This window comes from Lonchura striata, chromosome 7 (assembly GCF_046129695.1).
Source record: "Lonchura striata isolate bLonStr1 chromosome 7, bLonStr1.mat, whole genome shotgun sequence".
NCBI lineage: Eukaryota > Metazoa > Chordata > Aves > Passeriformes > Estrildidae > Lonchura > Lonchura striata.
In genome coordinates, this window is record NC_134609.1 from 26,677,406 (window position 1) to 26,697,742 (window position 20,337).

The window sequence follows — 20,337 nt, forward strand, 5'->3', positions numbered from 1 at the left end:
GGCACCTTCTCCACCCGGGGCTGGTCCTCACCCAACTGAAGTCGGAGTCTGCTGGGGAGAAATGGGATGGAAGCATTTCACCATGACCTCTACCACACATAATGCTGTGGAAAACAGGCACCCCAAACTGCAGAAGAGCATGGAGATGAGCAGAGCCATGCTTAGCAGGCAGAATATCTCTTGCCTCTCACCTATGTGATGTAAACTCATCAAACTTGTGACTGGGCACAAGTTTAACAAAACGACTGATCAAACTCAAACCCCTGATTTGAGTCTTTTTCTTCCTCTCCTGCTTTAAAAGCAGAAGAGCAATCAACACAGCTGTATTATATTGTTTATATTCAGCAGACAAGAATTATTCCTTTTGATAGGAATTAGACTTCCAGCTGAAAGTCCTGCTTCTCTATCTCATCACACCTAATTTCAACACATACCACCCAGCTGTATGTAGTGTCAAAACACCTTCTTTGAGGTGAATTTCCACAGTACTTGGCAGGATATATGTCTAGGCACTTAAACATCCTCCTGCCACCACAGCTAAATGCTGAGGAAAATAAGATGAGCACAATGGTATTGCTATCAGGACACTTGTGAGGAGTGGAGAGCCTGTTACTGTGTATTTCAGAGCAAACAGCACCATTAAAGGACACAAATGTGATACTTGATTTGGATGTTTTCCCATGCAGATGAAAGGAGTCACTCCTCATGTAATTCTGAAAGAAACTGATTAGATTTATGTAGGCAAGTATCAGCTTGTGATTAGCATTTAGGTGAGGATGCAGTTATGTGCTACAGGAAACACTGCTGTGTGCATTTTCTGTTTACTTTCATTATCTAATGTGCTCTGTATTAGGCTAGAAAAGGCAGAAGTGGTTATTTCAGAGGATTTGAGTACTTGTAAATTTATTACTCTTTCCTGAGACAGGAATTGAGCACATTACTTCTTTATAAACACTTTTTTTTTTGATGGACTGGTATAAAATGCCTTCCAAGCAGTTTCAAGCCTGGGTGTTGTTCTGCTTGGAACAGGTACAAAAAGGTTTGAAAAATCAGTTCTCACAAAGAAAACTGCATCTCATAACAAATACTTGCTTCAAGAAGTCACTTTGTCTTTGCTGAAAAGTTCAATCACAGAAGTGTGTGTGGGGCTGTATATATACATATAGATACATATATGTATATGCACACACATGTAATAGATTGTGTTTCAGTTGAATTGGGAGAAAAGAAATCAGTGGTTTTACATTTTTCATGTGTCAAAAAAAAAAAAAAATCTGTTACCAAAATGCTTTTTTTCTGGCAACATTTGTGTTGAATCCCACAGGGACATTTACCTTCAGGTAACCTCTGTGTAATTCATGTCTTCACTACAGCTGAGGGGAGATAGACCAGTTAGTCACTGCCTAAAAAAAAATTAAAAAAAAGGGGGGAGGGGGGGAAGCAGCCAAGACTGTTGTATAAAAGCACAGAAATCCTTTCATGCACTGTCTAGGCTTGGAATATGGCAGGAAATCTCTGCCAAGAAGCAAAGGATGTTGAAACAGAATCATGCAATGTGTTAATGCCGCAGGGCACTGCAAGTGAGATGCCAGGGACTTCAATCAGGAATTGAATGATCTTTGTGATATAGCAAAGAGGATGGAATAACATCAGAGAACTGTGCACACAATGGAAAGAAACAGCATAATCATTTGTCATCACTCCAAGAGGACGAGTGCCGGCAGTGACGTTTCGATACCAACGCATTCATGTCATAGTTTGAGGTTCAAATACCTTCCAGGAGCAGATACCACCAGCAACATCCTCTGATGGCATGGAAATTTCAGCAATATCCACCTCATCTGACACTTCAAAGGCCTTGTGCTCTGGTCCTCAGACAGTTAAGTGTGGATATGCTAAGGTGGCTATGAAATCAGATTAACTTAAAGAGCTTGTATAATTCACAGCCTATTAAGTTAACCCAATTTCAAAACTGGTTCCACTTTGCATGAGAATGGACATCTGTGGCCTTCAAATCCTCTACAATTTTTCTTTCTTTATGAGGTATTCTTCTTTCCTGTATACTGCTGCTGATCTCTAGCTGTGTCATATTAAAAAACTCAATTGAAACTGGTCAGATATCTAAAATGGTTGTGGCCTGTTACATGCAAAATATATAATTATAGTTAAATGTTATTGAAAAAAAGTGTTAAAATGCCTGCACATGGACAGAACTTGAACCAGAAACTCTCACTTTGATTCAGATAAGCCATTTGGTCACCAGTATTGGTCAACTTGCTATATATATTGGCAAAAAAGTCACCTGGTTTCCAGTGCTGATAGGTCAATAGCTCTCAATAGGATCTAAGGGCATCATCATATGGTGTCCAGCTCTTCTGTAGAGGGTCCTACACAAATATTTGAAAAAGACCCCTAATTCTAGGCTTCTCCTTCTAAAAGTCTTGCATTTAATTTAACATCAGGCTTTGTTTGCTGAAAAAATATAATACTACATCAAGTAAATCAAGTGCTACATGCTAGAAACCATCCCTATAAATATGTGGATTTTTAAGATACAGGGATATACATTAAGCAGAGAGCAGTACTTTCAGGCTGAGGAGCAGTCAACACTTACACTTAGATGGTGAAACCAAACTATAATTGTAAGATATCATCTCGCCAAAATATCTTCATATTTCAACATCCAGTAGAACATAATACAGTCTAATTTATAAGGTACCTTATCATGCAAACTTCCATAGGCACAGTAATTTAAAAGGGATTATATATAAGCTCCTCTAAAAGAAAATATCAAAAAAAGAAAAGATTCTTCATCTTGTTATATTTCAAAAACTTTTATTGAAGGAGATTCTCTGATTCTGGGGTGGTGTGGAAGTCTAGAAAGAAGAAGGCACATGCCAAAATCATTAAAATTGGATGTTTCTTTCTGGTACTTTAATCCATGTCTGGCAATCAAGGAAAGGTCACAAATTCACCTTTTCAAAGGGCTGTGCCTTAGATCTGTGTAAATTAGTGTCATTTCATCAACTTACAGCAGCTGAGGATAAACCCACGGCTTTTAGGAATGTTGTGGGAACACTTGGTTTGATTCTTCGCATTCACGCATATTCCTAAAATAAAGAGGATTCTTTTCTCCTGAGTTTTGTCATCTAAGTTTCTGAATGTCAGGATCTTGTAATTACTTTCTCATGGACTTTCAGAGTACGAAGTGTTCCTGATTTCCATTGCTACCAAGCATGTGCTGCAGGATGCGAAGGGAAGCAGAATTTACCTGTCCAAAGTCAAGACAGCAAAAGCTCCTCAGGCAGCTTTGAAAAGCGTGAATGGCTTGAAGATTTTTCATGCAAAATACACATAAGAATAAAGCACTTCTGTGCCCTGCTATCTAACTCTGCCACACAGACATCTTTTTCCCATTCTCCTAATAAACAGGGTTCATGGATAAATTCCAGCTGATTGCTACGCTCTGAACAAAGCAAGAACTATGGAAATGCTGGCAAGCACGTTCTCACTAAGATTTGCATGTTTTCATTCAGGATTACAGTCTTTGTCCTACCCAGATGAAGATATTTAACATTTTCTCTGACTTTATCAGCAATTGGAGCATCAGTAAGATGGTTAATAGGCTGCCTCAGGAAGCCAAGGCTCCACTTCTTTTTTCAATTTCTGTTTTAAGGGGAGTTAGACATTTTGTAAAGATGTTAACTTACGAGCATTGCCTGCTGCTCATACGAGTGGAGAGATCTTTGGTCAAACTGAGATTCCTGGCTGCTTTAGATTTTGTTCTCAGGTACCAAGGAGGTGCTTTTACCAAAGATTTGTTACTTGAGATACTGCAAGTACAGACAACCCAAAGAAACCCCAGCTTCCAAACAAGATAGAAAGGCAGTTTTCATGTAGAGTTGTGCACACATGTTATGATTAGAGTGTTTGAACACTTGGGCAGTAGCAGAAAATGGTGTAAATAAAGATCATTCCATCACTGTGTGGTTGTCTGCTCGTTCCCCTCAGAGAAGGGAGGTGAACAGCTACCATGAGAATGAAAAAGTACACCCAGGACATTCATCACTGAAAATGCACCCTGGGATCAGCTTCTGCACACCAAAATTCTATTCTTGGAAAGGCATAAAAAGAAATCTTCGTGTAATACCCCCAGTTAAAAAGGCAGACACATCCGAGCAAACCCAACTACCAGATGCTACCTTTGGATAGGATTCAATCTTTAACCATAGTTTTTAAAAGGCTTTCTCCAGGAAATTAATATAGCCTATTTCAAGCCTACCACAACCTGCTTGATGTTCTTTACCCAGGAACAATCAAACAATTTATATCAAGTAATTGAAATGACCTTTTCTGTGCACTGAGCCATTGTAAGTGATAGTATAGAAATGTACCAACATGTCACGGCACCAACTGCATCGAGCTCAAGGAACCCATCCATTATTCTGAATAGATGCCTGGTAAAATGAATGGAATGTTTGTTATTACGAGAAAATAAGTCAAAAGCACTCAATAGCATTAATCAAATAAAAATAATGTGGAAATTTAAACTTTCAAGAAATAAAACAGTGAATCATCTGTGAACTTGGCACTGTATCAAGCATACACCATTCATCTTCACTCAAAAGGCCCTTCATGACCTATCCACGCTGCACCTTATCATTTTTTTCTGTGTTATCATCATGCCTGTTCTCTCCTTGGATCAGGCAGTGGTGCCTGCCATCATTCCCTCTCTGTTGCACTTCTGCCCTTTGTCCCATGCCAGCCTTCATGCATGGAAGAATCTCTCACAGATATCATCAAACCTCATTGTTCTTTCTCAAATGCTGCTAGAAATGTTTCCTTCTCTCGGACAGCCATAGGAAAACTCTTGATACTGAATATAATGACTTTTTAAAACTCTTCCTATTCTTCCCTAATTATTTCCTTGTGCTTCCCTGTATGTCTGGTCACTATTATGGTTCTACATCTCCTGCTTCTATTTCTTGTCTTAGACTAGAACTGACTAAGGGCTGGAATTTAGTCCTTGGTTTATATTTACAGAGTATTCAGTATGAGAGGTTTCTGTCCATAACTGGGAGTTCTTAACCATTACTGCTTTATCAATGATAACTTCTCAGCTGAGCTGTACACTTTTATTTGCGTTATATAAAACCCAGTGGCAATATCCAGTTGTATGGATTTAGTTCTCTCACTATTGAAAAATGAACCATCCTAATTTTTTTTTTTCTCTATAAATAGGGCATTTACTAGAGAATACTCTGCCAATCAGTGTAAAGTTAGTCACAATGTCTTCAAGTTGTTTTTAGAGGAAAAAAAGTTAACATGAGCAGAAGATCATAAAGACTTCCAGATACCTACCATCCATATAAGTTAATTTTCCATGTGATCTGAAGATGCAGGTTGAAATCACCCATGTCTGGATGTGTTCTTGGTGAGCTGGACAGTTTCAATGAAGAAAGACAATTATTGCCACATCACTCTGGGAAAGGCACGGAAGTCTGGCCCTTCTGTTTTCATTGCTTTACTTTCATTGCATACACCCATCATGGGAGAAAACTAATTTATTATTAGCTTAGGAAAAAGTTTTCTTTGACCAGCCTTGGTAATACTTGGTTTTCATTTAAATGCTTTTGGTTCTATCTAAACCATATTTTCAGACATTTTTCTCCTCTCACAGCCCTAATCTCAAGTAATAACTTAAGAAAAGCAGCAGAATTTAATATAAACCTTTACTGGTAAGACAGGTAATAATAATAACAGTAAAAAGTGATTTCCCCCCCCACCAGCAAGGTTATTCATCATTCTCCAATGCCTGAGGGAGAAAAGGTGAACTTTCTACATGTCTGAATGTCATGAAATTCAGGCAGTTTCAGTGAAAGAAAGAATGAATTCCAAAGCTGTGAATCTGTTCTTTCCATTACGGTTCCAAAAGAAATACAAGACCTTCTGCAACATGCAGGGAAATAAAAATGTCTCATGGCTGTAGAGTTTGCTAAACCCCAGACACTTGGTATTTGTACTGAACAGGTTATTGTGAAGTGTGTGGCAGTGGTGTCAGGTAGATATTTCTTGTTGTGCAAAGTAAGAAAGACTCTAGAAATAACCAATAGCAACTAATAGAAAACTAAAGAAAATCAAACATATTATCTTTAGTTGCATTTATTTGTTTGTTTTTAAATCATGCTTCATTTTGAAGTTACATTTCATCATTACTCTCATGAGCTTGCAGCTGGGACAGTTGTTTGATGCTACATGGAAAAGAATGAGTCAAGTGGTGCCTCTTTTACCAAAATCAATGGCAAACACTCACTGACTAAACAGGCACGAAAGGAGAGCTCCAGAATAAATGGAATAGCACCCATGTTTTGTCAAAGGAAAGGCACTAAGAGTTTAACTGTGAGCTGATTTTTCCTAAGACCTTGGAGTGGCACAGGCACCCAGCTGCCCTGCAAAATCAGTTTCTGTGGAGCAAAAACCAACCAAATAAATATCAAACCTCTTCAACAAGGAGGAATGAGTCTCAGAGGTAATTTCTGTGCTTCTCATCACTGTGGGAAGGTTTGCTTTGTGGGGCACACAGTCCTCCCAGATGGAAATCTAAGTGGGGTTGAACATCAACTGGTCCAAGCTCACAGCTGTTCCTGCTACATCAGCAGACAAATCCAGATGTGCAGGGGATAAAATAATTTGCCTTCACTAGCTGGAGATGAGACACTCATGGAGCAGCCACCCAGAGTGTGAAAGAAGCAGAAAGTGTTCAATACTTTGAACAATTTTAACACAATGTGTGGCAGTTTTGTTTTCAGGTGAGGACTTGGCTTTTATCCTCCCATTGCACAGATTGATGTATTTAAATAGGGATGAACAATTATGGTTTTTGCCAAGGATATCACATCAAACCTGGACCCCACTGTTTCACACAGCACTCATTGTTCACACCACTTAAAAGCCTTCTGTACATGGGGTGCCAGGGAACAGATGCAAATAGAGGTCAGGATACTGCACTAGACTCCTCTCACTAGACAAGCTTCTGGCTTCCTAATGAGTGATTTTTTAATTAAAAGTGAGGTGGCACATGCAGGTTGTCATTTCATCAGTGGAAGCTAGAGACGCTGAGTTTGGGGTAATGGTTCATTGTGTAATATTTAACAAAGTCTTTTTCTTTCTTATAAAAGCCCAAGCAAGCACAGACGTTTTATCAGCATCACATCTGAGTGTAGGACATACTAAATATATCTTATATACCACAGTAAAATGTAACAGGCTCGTGTTAAGTGTCCCACTGCAGCCCCAGCCAATTCTTCCCACAGCCACAGGCTGCTTTTCCCTGCCTGGGGATCCCTGGGAGCCCCCTCCAAGCAGCTGCAGCCCTGCAGACAGGGCAGGCACACACTCAGCAACGTGTTCCAGCTTTCTTCAGCCCCTTTCTCTTCAGGCTCCCAGCTTGATTTCCTCCCAGAACAAAATACATAAAACAAATTCACCTCATCAGCCACCTTGCCTTTCTTCTGTGTGCCAAGGCCTTTGCAGCCCCTCCAGTGTAACACCTGACGAGCTGCATTCCCTCCCACTCAGGCTTTCCATACTGCTCTCCCTGTAATTGGATCCACCACTAGGGTACCTTTAATAGCCACCTGCTATTTTTTAAAGACCCGACGACCAAGTGAAGGCCAGATGAGCCATCTAGCTCCAGCTAGATGTTTCAAGTTACTGCATTAAAGAGCGTGGTCTCATGCCTTTTGTAAATGCCAGCCTTTGTCTGATGAGGCATCTGCGAAAATCCTCTGCTGTGGTTGCCCATCACATTTTTACAGAAGGTGGGCTTGATCCAGAGGAAGGGAGCAGAGGCAGCAGACTCTGAATTGCCAAGGAGCTCAAGGGCTGCAGATCCTGGTTCTGTTATTGCAGAAGGATGACTTTCATCTCCCAGCAGAATGGCACCTGCAAGAGAACAGGTGAGAGGGCAGGAACACCTGGATTTGCTTCTTTCCTCTGCCCAGATTTCAGTATATTACTCAGTCTCTCAATACCTTTCCTCCCCATCTGTAAATTCATCATTGGAGAACCTTTTCCTCCAACCTCATCTGGAGATACCAGTTCTTTCCCACTTCATTGAAACACTAAGGATATATTAAGTAATGGGGTTCTCAGATGTTGCTTGAGTATGGTGATAGAGGAAACACTTAAAACAGGCTGGTTAGATGTCCATTACAAATTTTATTTTTCACATAATCAGGCAAGGAAAGATTTGAGGTTTAGCAAGCCTTTCCTTTTGAACACAGCCCCAAGTCTTGGCACTAGCTGATGCTTCATTCCTTCTCCTGAGTAAGCCCTGAACTCTCCAGCCTGGTTCTACACCCATTTCGTCTGGTTTCAGTAAGATTAGATGCACTTTTAGATGGCCCACTATGAGATTTTGATGGGTTACATTATCAATCCAACTTTAGGGATGTTGAATCAATAGCTGCATGTATTAAATCAGCTGGGGGATTTTTTTTCTGGTTTTGCCAATTTTATAGGCAACACCACCACCTTTGTATTACTATTACTCTCACCGAACACAGAAATCAGTGAAAATCTTATCCTTCTTTCAAGTTTTGCCAATAATTTATGATGAAGGCTATTTTGTAGCAAGCATTCATGAGTTTTCTTATAAGAAATTAAGTAATGAAACTGAGTAAAGATCAAGGGAGGACTGTAGAGTTTGAGGAGCAATATAACAGCCATGGCTATTTAGTCACCTGCAAGAAATCCTACTGAAGCTCAGGGGACTGCTTTTATCTGCAAACACAAGCCATGATTCCCTGGCAGAACTCACAGTTATTTCCAAACAAAAGCCACATCTTACAAACAGGGATCTCCTTAACCAAAGAATGGATGAAAGAAAGACTTCCAAATTGCACCAATCCCACACTGAATTTTTGCTGAAGGTGTCCATTCCTTGCAACACTGGGTCTAATCCTGCCCCACTAAAATTAATGGAAGAAATTTCCTGTCAACCCCTTCCTAAGAGGAGTGCAGCTGTCATCACAGTGTTGAAAGGATATTGCAAAATACTCACTTGTGTTTCAAAAATATTTCTTTCTTTTTTTTTTGGTTTTTTTTTGTAATTGCCAGCAATTAAACATGTTTATCAGAGTTTAGCCTCTCTACATCATTCAGAGAGGTAATTAAAGGTTTAGTCACTGCATACTGGGCTGTTTTTCTGTTTCATTAGCTGCAGTAAGTTTCTGAGAATGGGGCTGATGTTGCCCTTGCAGTGTTGCAAATCCTGTGGGCAGGCAGGACAGTGCTCAGTGCACCTTCCTTGTCTTTTAAATCCCACCTCCTGCAAAACCCTTTTCACCCTAGGACCTAGGCTGGACTTATTGGTGAAAAAATTAACATGTTCCAACCTCTCTGAAAATTAAGTCATTTACCCAAGTGCCAAGGCTGGATTTGTGACTAATACCACGATATTCTGCACAAGAGTTGGGCACTTAAACACCTTATCTAAGGTTTTATCCCTTCAGATGCCAAAAGGAAGAAACTGTTGTTGTTTCAAGCTAAACCCAGGTTCACCTTTTGTCCTGGGTTTAATCAGAAAGCCTTTCAGGCCAGATGGCTGCTGGCTGAATCTTCATCCTGCTCCTCTAGACAAAAAATCTCACTATTTCTGGGCAAAAAATTGATACTACTACTTACAAGGCTTAGCATCTCTCTTAAGGCTGTAGTACAGCATCTTTGTGCCTCTTGGCACCTCTGGTTTCTGCTTACCCAGAGCTGTCAAACCAAAATTACTGTGAGTAGAAACCCAAAGCACTTTAGGATTCACTATTTACTTTTGATTCTGCACTGCAGAGTCTGACTCCAATACATTCAGATATCACAATTGCAATTTCTGAAGCTATTTACCTTGAAAAGTTTGCATTGCAGTGCAAGTGGTGATATAGGAAAATAAAATATTTACTCAGTTGTGGGATTCACTCCTCAGCTTCAGCAAGAGGTTTGACTCAAAAGAGACAGAGGGCTTTTTCCTGACCTAGAGGAGTGCCATTATACTTGGAAAAATAAACATGAATCTGTTGCCTGCATGAAATTATTCTATACTGCATAAAATATTTTTTCAACCCATTGGCTCCACGCAAAGGCAATGTTGTCATGTTGTAAGTGAACAGAAAAATAATAAAATAATTGTATAATATTGTTGGGAGTCATTATAAAAAAATATTATGCCATTGTTTGAAATGCCTGTATTAAACTGACAGCTGAGGAATCTGAGGCCATGGGATGGAAGTAAAGAAATCTGAATTTCAGTGATATATATGCTACAAAAATCGGTCTACAATAACCAATAATGGGTTTAGTGCAGTCACAGCCTCACACCTGCCCTATTGCTCTGTCCAGATTCTGTTTAAATCATCCCTAACACAATGTTATAGAAAGTCCATTTCTCAGGTCACATAAAAAAAAGTAATTTCTACCCAAAAATTTGTGAGCATGTTAAAAAAAAAGTAATTTTGCATGTTATATTTTCCAATTTTTTTATAAAATATATTTTAAAATCAGTAATTTTTCAAATAATTAATTAATAATGCCTGTAACCCTCACTTAATGGAAAAGTAATGATTTTCTTGATAATACATGTAAACATTAATTTAATGGGTTAGTACACTTGTTCAGATTAATTATTTTCTTCATTGTTTAAGAGTTTTACCTTCAGTCTAATATGAATTTTTTCAGCATCATCTTCTAAGTGTTAGATGTCACTGTACCTCATTTTGCTAAATATGGGATTTTGAGAGCAGCTGTTTCCCCCTATGCACTCATTTCATAAATCACCTTTTAATTCTCCTTTGGATAAATAAAGCAGTATATTTTTAAATTAGTTGGTATAAATCATATTTTCCAGACTATGCATCACCCAACCAAGTAAATCCAGAACACTTCCCCGTGACATTTTCCCCCTTGACTTAAAAATGCACATTCCAGACACTTGTTAATTTTCACTCACACAAAACCAAGATTTTACTGGATTCAAGTCACCCCTGCTCAAATAAAAGATTAGATTTAGAGTCAATCTCCTATGTTGACAAATAACTTTTCTGCTGTTGATCAGGAAAGTGATTTGAACCCAATCCAGTGCTACCCACAATATTTGTTCTGTTTTCCTCCCACTTTCCCACATCATTAATGCACATCACTACTCAAGCACATTCACCTTTGGTGTTCTCTTCAGAACCTCCCTACCCCTCCAGCTCCTGTGTTCAAGTCATAATTTCTGCTTCACTGTTGTTTTACCATCCTAACTGTGTTTTATTTGCTGCTACAAACTGCTCCAGCTTCTCCAGCTCCTCCATTTTGTCTGACCCTGATACTGCTAAGCCAATATTGAAGTTATTTCTCACTGTCCAAACCTCGTTCTTCAGCTGTGTGTGCTGGACATCCACACCTGACTGCTCACAGCAAGCTGTACACCCTTATGCAGATTAGTTACCCAAATTTCTTTTCCCTAGCTTTCAATTCAATTTAATTTTTCATCATTTAGGACAGACCTTTTCCTTGAAGAAATTTAGTTACATTAGAAAATAATACTTTGCATGACTTGGATGGATCTTTAACAAGTTCTGAAAAATATGTCTGCAGGAATTATAATATTATTGCTAAATTAATTTTAGTGAAATGCTTCTGGAGAGCATGCTTCAGGAATTTCTATAAGTTATATTTATCCCACCAGTGAGGATTATCTGACTTTTTATAAGCTAATCCTCTTGAGTGCTACGTCTCAATCCTATGAGAAAGCATGTAATATTTTACATTACAAGTGTTTTAATTTTATCTTCATTAATTTCCACTTTAAACACATATAAGTGCTCCCAAAGAAGGGCAGACAGCAATCCAGATGCAGCATTCATAGGTTTTGGTATTTTCCATTATCATGCAATAGCATCTAGTATTTTTCAACATTTCCTTTGTTTTCACTCTTATTCCCATTGCCTCTTATTTCACAAGCCATCTTCATATTTTCATGTCTTGGCAAGTATCAGCTGCAAGACTGATTCACCTTCTGATGATTTTTTTGGTCTCACTAGAACAATCAAGGGAAGGAAAAAGCAGTTCTTTAGTATTTATATGGAATTGTGTTTATATGGGTGGCCAAATTCTGCCCTTCATATGGGTGTACAGATCTCCCTGTGAATGATGCCCTTTAATGCAGGATCCTTTATGCCTCACACAAGGAAATGAATATTTTTATGCCTACAAAATGAAGTAGGAGATAATTCTTCCTTCATTTCACTAAAGTCATGCAGCAGCTATGGATCTGCTTTAAATGTAGAGATGATACTCATTCAAAAGCCACGACTGGGCCCTGATATGTGATTTTGAATAATCATGGTGCCTTTATTGGAGTGTCTAGGATTACCTGCCTGGATAATTATTCTAACACATATTTTTAAAAAGAGGAAACAATTACAACTTTTAAGCTACTCACAACTGTAATAATATATCACACAAATTTTCCTTAGGCAGGCTGAAAATACCAAAAAGGGGATCAGAAATATGAGTAAGCAGTAAGGCAGACCATGAGAAATTAATCAGATTTTAGAAAGGACATTACTACACACTGGGTGTTTGAACAAACAGAAAGTCACAGTCACAAGCTGGAATCCTCCTGAAGTGTATCCTGAAATCTTTTATGCAGTGTAGAATAATTTCATGCAGGCAACAGATTCATGTTTATTTTTCCAAGTATAATGGCACTCCTCTAGGTCAGGAAAAAGCCCTCTGACTCTTTTGAGTCAAACCTCTTGCTGAAGCTGAGGAGTGAATCCCACAACTGAGTAAATATTTTATTTTCATATATCACCACTAGCACTGTAATTGTTGGTAGTGGGTCAAAAAAAGACTGACAAACCTGGATCTCCCAGGTGAGGCAGGAATGACACTTCAGTGTCCCATGATGTTTTCTGGGTAGAGCAGAAGAGTCACAGCTTTGCAATTGATGAGCATCCACCACTTCTGCTCTGATTCTCCACCCATTTCTGCCTTTCACACTCTACCTGTGATTCCTGAGACAAAGAGGCAGATTTGTGCAGACAGGTGTGTGTGATTTCTGAGCTCTTCTTGAGTCTCACTATTGCAGGGCTTAAGGGAAGCTTAAATCACACCTTGACTTCTGTCAGCTTTCCAGAGACAGGTGAGTTTCAAGAGAGAAAACAACATTTTGAAAAAGCATGCAGCCCATTGCACATCACTTCTATCAATTACAGAATGTTCTGGAGTTTCAGTGGCTCCTTGGCATCCAGGTCCCAAGCTGAGCAATGAATACCAGTGGCTGCCACATCAAAACCCAGTCTGGGCTTCAGCACTGACAGGAGAGGACATTGAAAGCCACAGAGGAGACAAACACCACCACTGGATATGGCTCAGTCTGTAGAATTTTATAGACAGGTGTTTCTGTTCATTTACAATGCTGTAAAAGCTGTTTTAGCTACCTAATAAAGGTTTACAAGGCAATACCATTATCTATTTCTATAATACAATAACATCATTTGTTTCTGCAGAATTCATTCATCTTGGGTGAAAATTCAAGTATTTCCTATGGAAGCTTCTTAGCACATTTCCCTTCAGAGACTTTCCTCCTTGTGAAATTGCAGCTGCAGGTCTGAGAGAAGCAGAGCAATTTTCTCTCCCCTGACTTGAGCAGCATTGCAAACAGCCTGTCCTCATCAGAATATGAAAATGTTCCAGTTACATCTGTGACTCTCTCTGCTCTCTACACCACTGCTTTTCAGAGGGAGAGACAAATCCTCCCAGTGTTCCTGAGCAATACATTTTGCATTTGGATCTCTGACTTGGCTGACACTTTTTAAAATATACATATATATTCAGAGTCAGACAGCTCCCTGGTGACTATTACACAGCTGCAGATGCTGAAGGGCACAAATTATTCCTGCAAAGGTCAACATTACCTTACACTAAAAAATTGTCTTCCTGACCATTCATTCTTTCTTGACTTCCACACTGCGAACAAGTGATGAATTTTTATGATTTCACCACCAGCCATTGGTCATATTATGTACCTCTTGGGGAGAAGAAGTGAGGAGGTGGAAAGAGACCCCAAACCACATGTAGACACCTAAAGATGTGTCCTTTTTGTTTCACAGGTTGACATTAAACCAGAAGAGCCAAAGTTTCACTTGTAAGCTGTTGTGGGACTTAATAACAGTCAGTGTAAGTGAGCCACAGAATGAATCTTGTAAAAGGGATGCAAGGATGTGTCCAGACAGCCCAAATTTAAACTCACATTCAAAGTCTACTGTTTCCTACTGGCTGGCCAGTTCAGAAGGCAAGGAGCCAAGCAGCAGATCTGAGACCTTTGTGGAAGTTAGGCAATTTTAATATCGCCCAGAGCTGCTTAGCAGTAAGTGGAATTCCCCAGGCAGAACCTGTGTGGAGGATAGACATTCTGCTTCATGAAGGAATATGCTACTTTAAAATATGATTAAATTCAGATGTGGGATGAAAGACAGAAAAATTAGAAGTTCCTTATGACTTTCCTTTAACTAACTGAAATATTATATTCACCTACATTGAAAAATTTTAGTTTGGTTATTGCTATACTTAAAGCAGCATAAATTTAAAAGATCTCCACTTCAAAAATGAAAGCTTATGCATTGCAAGCTTTGTAAGAATTCCTTCTCACTTTTACCTTCTGGTCCATTTCTCCTTTAAATTTATATCCTTGAATCAAATGTTTTTATTTCAACTGAAGTTGGGGAAAAAAGGTTCCCTCAAAGAGTTTCTTATTAGCTTTTCCCACTTACTACTGTACACACTACTTTCTCCAACAGAAAGTGGATGAAGAAAGAATTGGCTGTTGTTTAATACTTTATTAAAAATGCTCAGCTCCTCTAATACCACAGGAGACACAGAATGGAGGAGAATTCACAGGCTGCAGGCAAGAACTTTCTCTCCTTTTGTCAGAGCAGGCAGCATGTAGAGTCTGGCCCTAATCAGATTAGGTTGTGCATATTTATAAACATCTGAAGGCCATAAAGAAAGACTCCCAATTAAAAGATACTCTGGATTTGCTTCTGCAAGGGTTGCAGAAAAACATGGCGATTAACATTTCCATTAGAGACTGGGTTTGGCACAAACCCCACTGGTTGAACTGGGTCTTCTGGAAATCTCTTTTCTACCAGAACGTATCCCTGGGTACTTTTCAGATACATTGAAAAAACATGTCCCATTTGATCTGGGTGTATGAAATTACACAATGCCATGTCACTGCATGGGATGTAACCCCACATAATGTAATGCACATTCAAGCAAAACTCTCTTTTCCATTATGGGCAGGAGTAAATTACAGATAGAAGTTTACCATAATTAACCACAAACTGGCAGTAAGGCCTATTTTCTGTCTTTGTAGATTACTATCAAGTTACCTAAGCCCTTCTCGAGCTTACTTTTAAAAGTAGTTAAGAATATAAAAGATATTTAAGATGAATCCATTCTCTGGATAAACATGTTGTGTGAACCATTCAAGCTATTTGGAATGGAGAATGAATCCAAGATGCTGGTTAGGTGTGGTTTGTTTGCTCACAGCCCAGCCCTGCCTACAGTTTTTCACAAAAAATATTTAACTTATTTTTTTCCCAGTTATTCTTCAATTGAGATCTGTGTTGTTGCTACCTCTTAATAATAGCACAAGGCTGGACTCATGTCCAGCAGCTGCCCACAATGTGTCTCCTACAGCTGAAATCACTTCATCATTTATTATTCCAAAACACTAAATAAGGGCAGACATTTTCCTAAAGAATTGATTTTTAAAGGCTCAGTATCAATCAGTTCTTTTTGCCTTTGATCCTCAGTAATCAGGGAGCCAAACATTTAGAGAATTCAATATGTAGCCCATTTAAATGTATTCTAGACTTTCTGAATGTTCCCATGAACCACCTATTTGCTTTAGACAATCAGCAAACTTTTTATTAACGGGATGCTTTTATCAGCACGCAAGGCAAACTCACAGCAGCGTTTCTCTGAGACAGATCTAGAAAAGTAAGCACCCTAATTGGGCCATTTGCATTTTAATATTGCTTCAGCAGCTCTGATTAGCAATACTCTGCCAAAGCACAGGTGCTGAGCCTTCCTAGTGCAGAGTCTCCACTGTCACACACCCATCTGCAGACCACATCCATCCATCCCTGGGTTCAAGCACTGCAGGAGTTCCAGTTAATTTTTCTGTAGTACTTTTTGTGGGTCAGTTTAGCAATGAATCCAATCTTTTAAAGCAGTGTCTTTCCAAATTCATTTCTTCTTGTAAAACTTCTCTCTGACACCTCAGGATTTTTTTGCTCATAATGTCCTAGTTTCAATTGCCTCTTATTTTACTTTATTAAATGAAGCAATCTCCAGCCACTACAAAACATTGGTGTAATTTATTCAAATACAACCTGCCCTATGAGCAAGAACTAGAATGTCACAAAAGCAGCTGCATCTGTATCAACATTTCACTTTGGAAGATGCACTTTGGCTGTCCTGGGATGTGTTCAGGTGGGGAGAGGAGGAAGAATCATGTATTCACCATCAGAACACAGAGAAAATGCCACAGATAAAAATTCCTGCAGAAAAATTTTTAAAAGTCATTATTGAAAAAAAAATAAGCCTTGAAGTGTGGACTTATTATTATTATTATTATTATTATTATTATTATTATTATTATTATTATTACTACTACTACTACTGGAATTACAGTTCTGGACATGCCTCAGGAAGGAAGCACATATGATCACACAACACCTGCAGACTGCTGTGTCAAACAGGATGGGAAAATCACCTGCTCACAGCATAAAAAGACTTTTCTATCACATATTGTAAAACAAGATGCTGTAAAAGCCCTGGAGGAGCTGCCTTTTCATTGCTGATCCCTGTTATAACACTGTTCTTCATGTAATTCTCACTCAGGCTAATAACATGTGATTTCAAATCATACCCAGGCTATAATGAAAGTGGAAAAAAAACTTGAAGTGGTTCCAAACAGATCCAGTAGTTTTGTGGCCCTTAGGCCCTGTGTTGTGGAACCCAGAGCACAATAAGTGAATTATAATTATAATTCTTCAGGTCAGTTTTGATACAAAAGTTGAGCACAGTCAAGTGCTCAATAATTTTAAATTATTAAAATTTTAATAATGAAATTAGACTTTTAGACATGAAATAAAATATGTGCAATATATCTCTCTTCTTCTATTCCTCTAAACATTAAAAACACCCCTGCTACTTTTGAAACCAGCAATCACTTTCTAAGAAGTGCACGGAAAATCAGCAGAAAGTTGATTGGTTTCTGCCTCAAATCTGTTATCAGCAGAATATCAAGAACATCAGTCAATGTCCATAAATCTGCCCCTTTCCTGAGCTGAACCTCATGAACAACAAAAATGAAGCTTCAACCTCATTTTCAGCTCCATTGGCATCTCTAGTGCCTCTCCAGCATCTTTCCATGACCTGTGGATTCACAACAACTCCCATTTATTTTATATTCAATGGAATAAATAGGCCAAAACAAGCCTGGTCATTTGTGCAGGATTCTTTAGGCCGTGCAGGGATGGGTTTGCCATCCAATTGCTCTCTGCATTAGGTGAATTTATTTATTATTAGGTGTGTTTCAGAGACATCCAACTGCCTCAGAGTGAGGACACATCCTTCTTTCTGATGATGAGTCTTCCCAGAGGAGGCCTGTTTGGAGATTTAGAAGCAAATCTTTGTGACTGAATCATCACCATTCAATTGTTCTCCATTAAAAATAATTTTATTAGGTAAACAATTAAGTTCAATTATATGGATTTAGAAAGCTTTTAGTCCAACCTGCTCTTGCAGCGACACGTTATAACATAAGCCCTAACACCACTTCTGAGAAGGCTGTACCCTAAAAAACACTTTTCTTAGGTTACCATAATCCTTTGGGTCCATACCTGAACTGCCCTGAAATCTGGTGGGACATGTGCAGAGAGCAGGGTTGTGTCAGAAATTTCACTTTTTCCCTGGCTTTCCAGCCCTTCCTCTGAAGGAACAGCATCAAAGGCACAAGGAAGGCACAAGGGAGCCTGGCATGGGACAGGGTTCTTCCCCCAGGCCACCACATCCCACCCACAGGGACAGCTCTTGATCCAAGGAGCTGAACTGCTCAATTTTGCTCCCCAAAGCCCCAACAAAACACACCAGTGTGACATTCCCCTGCCATGGTTTTTTTAGATGCCTGCTGCCAGCCACACAGGAAGCTGAATTAATGTGGACTCGCTTGGGCACTCACACTAATCACATTTCCTGGGGTCTAGGAACTGCTCTCACTTGCCTGTTTGACCACTCTGTGCTTCTCCTCTCACAGCCTGCAGGACTTGCTAAAAGTTAATTCAAACTGTTCTGTGTTTGCACAAATATTTAATTGACTAAAATTAAGTGTTTTCATAAATACTTCCAGATTGAAGGCTTGTTCTCTCTGGCTTCAACTTAAATTTCTTTTCTTAAAAAAGGGCTCCATCTCTACCTAAATTAATTTCAGCAGCTTCCTTCTGGAGTAATGGAAAAAAATAATGTCACATCTGTGTAAGTTACTAAACTAACTTGATGGTAAGTCCTCCAGTGGACAACAGCTGCTTTCTCTCCCCTCTCTTTACATTCAATATCATTGTATGTCATCTTAACAGCTGTATTTATTACAAATTCCCTGTGAAGCTTTTGGGTCATTCACTTTCTAAAAGCATAACCCAGAAATGCACACTCAGGGCGTTAATGCTCACCCTGGCTTGACTCACACTCATAATGGCTCCTTGGGTGATTAGCAGTTTTCATCATCAGGTCCTTCATGATTAAAAAAAAACAAAAACAAAAACAAAAGCAAAACAAAAAACCTTAATGGCAATAAAAATGTTAGGAGTCAGCTATTTCACACTAATGACTTGTTAATGTAACATTATTGCTGGTGCTTTAAGCACTGTTGTCCTTAGATGCTGCACTGCATTCAGGAAGGACTTTGGGAAAAAAGAGAGTATGGTGCTGAGACTTACTGCATTAAGAGATCGGTTTAACAGATTGTTTAGTTTTGGTAATATAATTTGACATCTAAACATAAGCTGAGAGGGATCTCCCACAAAACCTTTGATAATATGATTCATTGTCAAATGTTTGTTTTGCCTATCTGGTACTCATTAATTAATTCTTTTTAATATATCTTGGATTTACTGATTTGGAAAAAGAGAATTATTCTTATTGATGTTGCTAAAATATCCAGGTGGCTTGAATTTCACCAACTAGATGGTATAATCTAGCACATTTGTGTAGACCTAATCAAATCTCTACTAACAGATGTGAAGAGCCCAGCATGGGAGCAAATGTTTGTGTCTATATGATAATTAAATTACCTCAATAAAGAGAATAAATGAACAATGATGACTATAGTTTTTCTAAACCTAGGTTATCTTCCTCATGCACAGCCTTTATTAACCCCTTTAGCAATTGATAAAACTTGAAGTTTTTCAGAATGAGCCATGGTTTTCAAGTAGTGTCTGAAAAATCTATTGATTAGGCAATGTGATTAAGTATTCATATGCATCACTATTAATGAAAATCAAATAAATAAGTTTTTCATTAAAGATATGCTGTGTACAGTGTATTTCATTTCCTATAAACAGTTATGACACCATCAGTCTGTGTTTTAATTAATCTTTTAGTTCTCCCAGTCTTGAGGAACTGCTTTGATGATTACCACAGCATTTTTAAACATCTTTGTCCAAATTTTAAATGTGCTCACATCTTTAACAGGCCTGTGTCCTTCACATAAGCTGGATGTGGCTGGATGGGCATTTCTGAGAGCCCCAGCAGGCATTCGAGTGACCCATGTGCTGCCAAGGATTTTCAAAACCTGGCCCTCTAACTCCAGCTCGTGATACAACCAGACAGAAAGCATCATTTCAATGCCTGCAAAGTGCAACAAAAACCTCTATTGTAATGCATTCCTGAATATTCGTTCCCCTAGAATTCACTTTAGGGAGACGAATGAAAACAAGTTTCACTAGATAAAAAGATGTTTTAAACCTATCTTTGTTTTGAAGGTGGCCTTGTGGCAACGAGAGGCTTCCAGGAGGAAGGGGAGCCAGCCCTCGGTAGCAGCGTTGCTTTGCCATCACCAGGCAGGCCGAGCTGCAGCTGGAGTTCAAATCACTCCTGACCATGTTTTTGCTACAAACAGGGGAACAGTTCCTTCTCTGTTCACTCCATGGCGTGCTCTGACCTTGCTGGAGGCTAAGTAATGTCACCAGCTGCATGTGGAACGTGGTCACTGGTAATGAAAAGTGAACC